This window comes from Palaemon carinicauda, chromosome 14 (assembly GCF_036898095.1).
Source record: "Palaemon carinicauda isolate YSFRI2023 chromosome 14, ASM3689809v2, whole genome shotgun sequence".
NCBI classification, from domain to species: Eukaryota; Metazoa; Arthropoda; class Malacostraca; order Decapoda; family Palaemonidae; genus Palaemon; species Palaemon carinicauda.
Genome location: NC_090738.1, coordinates 37,179,899 through 37,187,398, shown reverse-complemented (window position 1 = coordinate 37,187,398; position 7,500 = coordinate 37,179,899).

The window sequence follows — 7,500 nt, the reverse complement described above, 5'->3', positions numbered from 1 at the left end:
CAGTACCTTCAACTACAAAACAGGTCCAGATTAACAAAAGGAATAGCGCAAATATGATCTATTTTTTTCTTTTTATTTCATATAAAAACAATTCTTATTATATCCTTTATTCAATAACAAAAAATAGCTGCATCTTCCTCATCCATAATCTTACTATACAAAATAATTAAAGGGGAATTATGTCACTTAAATAAGAACAACTCCCTATGTTTCAGCACCAGACTCACGAGGGGGACTCAATGGAAAATAATGGTCTATTTAATCATTTTAATAATAATAATTTCAATAATTTCAAAAATGAATTTAAAAGTGATAATTTTAATAATTTTTATAATAATGATTTTAATCATTTCAAAAATAATAATTTTGATAATTTTTATTGTAATAATTTTAATAATTTCAAAATTATAAATCTTATTGATTTTAATAACTTCAATAATAATAATAATAATAATAATAATAATAATAATAATAAAAATAAAAATAATAATAATAATAAAAATTATGATAATAATAATAATAATAATAATAATAATAAAAATAATAATAATAATAATAATAATAGAAAAAAAACAATAATTCTAATAATTTTAATAATAATAACGTTTATTTTGCCACATCCGCCACATTCTTTTAATCACGAAGTCTCCGTGATAAAAGAAAATTGTAACGCCAGATAACGTTCCCGGGAATACTAAACGACTTTAGCACCAAGCTGATAAGTGGATCTAGAAAATTCAAAATGTTAACACGTTACTCGAGAAAAAGAAAAAAAAATAAATAAATCGAAGGTAATTTTTTATTTATCATAAAAGTCCCTTCTGCTAGACGGTTTACATATGACATACGCCATAAAAAATGTGTGTAACTTATTCAAGAGAAACCCAATATAAATCTTTCTAAAGGTGTAAACATGTTACCCGAGTAAAAAAAAAAAAAAAAAAAAAAAATATGGCATTTCTTATTTATTATGAAAGGCTTTTGATAGTTTGTTTAAATAAGACGTATACCACAAATAATCTCTGAAACTTATAAATAGAAAAGAAGAAAAAAAAGTATCTTTTTTTTTATTATGAAAGGCCTTTCTAACAGTTCGTTTACATAAGACGTATACCACAAAAAAATGTCCGAAGTATATTCAACAGACACAAAGAAGAAATTTTCTGAACGTGTAAACAACGTACCTGAGTAATATATATATATATATATATATATATATATATATATATATATATATATATATATATATATATATTTATGTATATATTTATATATTTATATTTATTATATATATATATATATATATATATATACATATGTTTATATATATACATATGTTTATATATATACATATGTTTATATATATACATATATTTATATTCATATATATATACATATATTTATATTCATATATATATATATATATATATATACATATTCATATATATATAATATATATATATATATATTATATATATATATTTGTATATACTGTATATATATATATTTATATATATATATTTAAATATTTATATTTATGTATATATTTATATATTTATATTTATATATTATATATATATATATATATATATATATATATATATATATATATATTTATATATATATATACATATATTTATATTCATATATATATACATATATTTATATTCATATATATATACATATATTTATATTCATATATATATATATATATATACATATTCATATATATATATATATATAATATATATATATATATATATATATATATATATATATATATATATGGTATTTCTTATCTATTATGAAAGGCCTTTGATAGTAAGTTTAAATAAGACGTATACCACAAAAAAAATGTCCGAAACTTATTCAACAGATATTCATTAGAAATCTTTCTCAGAATAACCATCACTGAACCAGCGGGAATTCATATCTTAATATTAAAAATAGTTGCCTCTAGTGAGGTTTTTTATAAGGGTCCCATCAGAAAGATTTTCTAATAAAAACGTCTATTGTTGTATTTCTGGCATCAACATCCTAGCATAAAAGGAAACAACATCTGCAGGAAATTTAGGGTATTAAAAGGCCATCTTATTACGAAAACCATTCAAGCTAAATTAAGGTAAACAACATCTGCAGGAAATTAGATTAAAACCAGTTTATAGTAGAAGTAATCCTCCTTGGGAACCAAAATCTTAAAACCAAATGTTCGATAACTAAGAGAAACCTGTCTGAAAATTCAACGAAATGATATAAACAAATATCCCCACCATTCCCAGAAAACTAGTTCCAAGATTACAAAATATAAACCTTCCGTACATATCGAAATATCACTCGGCATGAAGAATGAGGGCATAAATAACTACTTGCCCAGCAACGGGGAAAAAAAGAAAGAAAAAGAAAAAAAAAAACTCCTACGTACCTTTTTAGACATGGCTGGATGCATTCTTCGATGAAATGAAATTAAAAGTGATCCAGAATTTTCAATTCATTTTTTTCATCATTTGTGTGTTAGTTTGAGCGAAAAATCTATTGGCTGATTGCGAAACTTGATGTCGAAAATATGGGAATTGTATTTTTATTAAGGCATTTTAAAGGCAGAAAATGTTAACTACTAGGTTTAGTTCATAAGGGAATAAAGAGGTTATTATAATTTTGGTTCCTCAGTGATAAATAATTATGTAATAACCTTATTTTCAAAATTCATCATAAAAGTTTATTGATTGATGCCTAGATATTTCTGAAAAAAAATGCAATCTGTTTTCCGCCTTATATTTGTATGCAAAAACCATGAAATCAGTCATTTAGAAAGCCCAATATATAAACCTCCCTTGTTTGCACAGCTGAATGAAATAAAAATAGATCACCTCCCAATTGGGGAATGCCGTCTATGAATGAATTAATCAAACTAAAACGAATGATATTCTGGATCACTTTTCAGAGGCACCAACTGCTTTTGGTGAGCCAAGGTTTCTAACAAAATAGTAAATATAACTATCTATTTTTGGCCATAAAAATATGGTCATAGTATCACGCAATCATGCAAATAAGTACAATATAAAGTACCAAGATTTAACACAAATATAGCATGCAAATAGGTATCAAAGCAGGAGAGCATTTAAAAATCCAGTAGATTGAATAGAGTAAGTGGATTCTGAGACACTAAAGTAGTATTTGGAAATATCTGAACCCAGCTTCCATGACATTACAGTTATAATAAAAACTTCAGTTCGGAAGACTTAAAAAATACCTTAAAAGTGACACCTATATTTCAGTAATAATGAACTTTATGTCAGATTTCTAAAATTCTAAACTAAATATACTTTTATATGTTTTCATCATTCGTCGTTTTGATTCGAATTTCTGTTCTTTATATAAAAAAATTACTATTTCTTGTTGAAGGACGGGTTTGGGTCAACGATATTACGACAGGTCTTCGGACGAAAGCAAAGTTTTGATTTTGAAATGTGTGCTTCACAATTTCAGATTTAATAGTTACATCAGTATTGAGGGGAGATGGTAAGTGATCCCATAATGGAAGATGATTAAACTTTCATTAAAGATTTGCGCAATATGGTCAGGTGAAAAATTACAGACATCGCGCGAAAAACGAAATCTTGAAACACGCTGAGGGGGAGGGGGGCCGAATTACAATTGACTTACAATCCTATGAAAATTTCAAATTTGGTTGTTTGATATATAATAAAAGCAAGATCCGAATATAATGAAGATAATCGAATTAAAACCTTGTGTCACTAACTAACAATAAAAACAAAGGTCTTAACATAATAATCTCGAAACACTTTGAGAGGGGGGGGGGGGTTGAATGACAAGTTGCTTACAATCCTATGAAAATTGCAGAGAAAAATTTTCAAATTTGGTTGTTTGATATATAATAAAAGCAAGAACCTAATACAATGTAGATAATCGAATTAACTCCTTGTGTCTCTAATTAATAAAAATAAAGGTCACGATAACGATGTAAACAGGTAATGTAAAATGTCAAATGAAAAAACTCCATATTATACAGTTGAGGAGTCTCCTTGGCTCCCAAAAGCAGAAGGTGTTAATTCAGTTACTCACCTCCTTGCGAAGGAACCTGCAAGAGATAAAATAAATTCATTAGAACATAACTTTTTTTTTTAAATTCGTGATGCTTTACAAGGTACAAAAATATATAAAAAGACCTTGGGCTTATAGCATCTTGCTTTTCCAACTAGGGTTGTAGCTTAGCTAGTAATAATAATAATAATAATAATAATAATAATAATAATAATAATAATAATGAAGAGCAATCATAGCTTTCTGACTTCCGCCAAAGTTTAATGAAGTCGTCCATGACCTAAGATCAATTTTTGATGGAAATTTCGTCAAAATCCGTCAATTTGTTTTGACATTATCTTTAAAATGGCGACAAATGGAAATAAGGATCCAGATTCCGGTATCCAGATCATCTCAAAAATTTAATGGGGTCGTGTACATGACCTAAGATCTATCTGAGGTGAAAAATCTCGTCAAAAGTTGTCGAGTAGTTTTGGCATAATCCTATCCATAGACACACAGGCAAATAAATAAACTAACAGACAGACTCGAAAACATAACCTCCACCCAAATCCGTTGAGGGAGGTATTAAGCATTTTTATCGTAATAAGATAATGTCAATCATCATCAGATCTGCAGGACGGTGAATTGGGATGGAAAAGAATTTTCTCAATTTTCTCCACTTCCATATATGAACAATCTTTTCTGAGAAAGCATATTTCACAAACTTAAGTACCATTTAATTAACTGCGTATTTCTATAAAAGCAATATATGCCTAATAACATAATTACTATATATGTAATTTTAATTATTCATAACTTCTCTTGTAGATTATTTCCTTTCCTCACTGGGCTACTTTTTCCTGTTGGAGCCCTTGGGCTTATAGCATCCTGCTTTCCCAAGTAGGGTTGTAGCTTAGCTACACTAAAAAAGAAAAAAATTATTTTAATCGTAAATTCTCTGTTTAACATATACAGTTCTTATCCGTATTTCAGTAAATACAGGCGACCGTAATTTGTACCCTACTTTGTTATTATCATTTACGGGTTGGTGACCGCAATATCACCCCTGAACGTCAATCTATCCGTTTTTAAAACGCTATATGCCTGGCAAAATTTATCCCAGGATTTTTTTCCGTTTTTTACGGCAAATCTTTAACAATCTAGTAATAATCATAGAGCCTTTACATTTCGATAATTCACTTTTCCATTTATCAAGACATACTACATATAAAATTACCATCACCCGTTGCTACCTGTCAAAAATGTTGATGAATTCAAACAAATCAGAGGATACAAATCGCGCTCCTATAATTTTTGTTTAAAAAACTCAACTTATTACAGCCAACATTTTGATGATCAATTCCACATCAAAACCAGACATGCATCATTCGTTCTTAGGGTACAAAAAAAAAAAAAAAAAAAAAAATGTTGCGCGGAATTTACCGTTTTGGAAACGATATTATTATTACTATTGTTATTATTATTATTATTATTATTATTATTATTATTATTATTTTTTATTATTATTATTATTATTATTATTAATTGCTAAGCTGCAACCCTAGTTGGAAAAGCAGGATGCTATAAACCCAGGGGCTCCAATAGGGAAAATATCCCAGTGAAGAAAGGGAAAAGGAAAAATAAAATATTTTAAGAACAGTAACTACATTAAAATAAATATTTCCGATATAAATTATAAAAACTTTAACAAAACAAGAGGAAGAGAAATAAGATAGAATAGTGTGCCCGAATGTATCCTCAAGCAAGAGAACTCTAACCCAAGACAGTGGAAGACCATGGTACAGAGGCTATGGCACTACCCAAGACGTAAAGGAAGTGATATCACGGTCCCCAACCCGTAAAAGATAATAACAAAGTAGGGTAAAATTACGGTCACCTGTATTTTACTGAAATACGGCTGAGAACAGTATAGCTTTACTGTGAATTTCTGATTAAAATTACGGCTATACTCATGAATCCAGTGCAAGCTATAATGGGTACCAGTGATGCCCTAGAACTATAAATAATGAATAGCTCAAACATTAAATGCATAACCTTGGCCCAACTTGAAGTTCAACACATCATTATTATTATTATTATTATTATTATTATTATTATTATAGCCCAGTGATGAAAGGCAATGAGGAAACAGATAGCTTAGCGTACCTGAGCGTACCCTCAAGCAAAACTGAAAGTACCTAGCCTATCTATCGACAAGGGATGTCAGAAAAGGGGAAATTTTCATTCTCATTATTATTATTATTATTATTATTATTATTATTATTATTATCATTATTATTATTATTATAGCCCAGTGATGAAAGGCAATGAGGAAACAGATAGCTTAGCGTACCTGAGCGTACCCTCAAGCAAAACTGAAAGTACCTAGCCTATCTATCGACAAGGGATGTCAGAAAAGGGGAAATTTTCATTCTCATTATTATTATTATTATTATTATTATTATTATTATTATTATCATTATTATTATTATTATAGCCCAGTGATGAAAGGCAATGAGGAAACAGATAGCTTAGCGTACCTGAGCGTACCCTCAAGCAAAACTGAAAGTACCTAGCCTATCTATCGACAAGGGATGTCAGAAAAGGGGAAATTTTCATTCTCATTATTATTATTATTATTATTATTATTATTATTATTATCATTATTATTATTATTATAGCCCAGTGATGAAAGGCAATGAGGAAACAGATAGCTTAGCGTACCTGAGCGTACCCTCAAGCAAAACTGAAAGTACCTAGCCTATCTATCGACAAGGGATGTCAGAAAAGGGGAAATTTTCATTCTCATTATTATTATTATTATTATTATTATTATTATTATTATTATTATCATTATTATTATTATTATAGCCCAGTGATGAAAGGCAATAAGGAAACAGATAGCATAGTATGGCTAAGCGTTAATTTCATTCTTATACTCACTGACCATAGTTGTTTTGGCTAATTTTTAATGGCCGGATGCCTTTCCTGCTGCCAACCCTCCACATTTACCCAAACCAAAGCGAAGGTGGGTGGACTGTATCCAGGATGACCTTCGATCAAATGGATTAACCGGTGATAAGGTGTGGGACAGAGGTAGATGGAGAAAGCTGACCAGAAACATCGACCCCACATAGAAGTGGGAAAAGATGTAGACAAAGAAGTGTGGCTGAGCGTCCCCTCAAGCAAAACTTAAAAGTATATATCAATGGACCTTGGATGTCAGAAAATGAGAAATATTTCTTGTAAAAGCCTCCTTAGTTTCTATTTTCACCGGCTCACTTACTTCACCTACGCACAAAATTATAATTGTAATTGGATTTAACCTTTCCGTGATGATACATCCACCTAAACATCAAAACACATTAAGTTTGTAAAACCATCTTAATCTGTAATATGTTACAAGCGTTGCTAAGGAACGCCCACGATAGCTCAATATTAAATTCAATTTCAGGT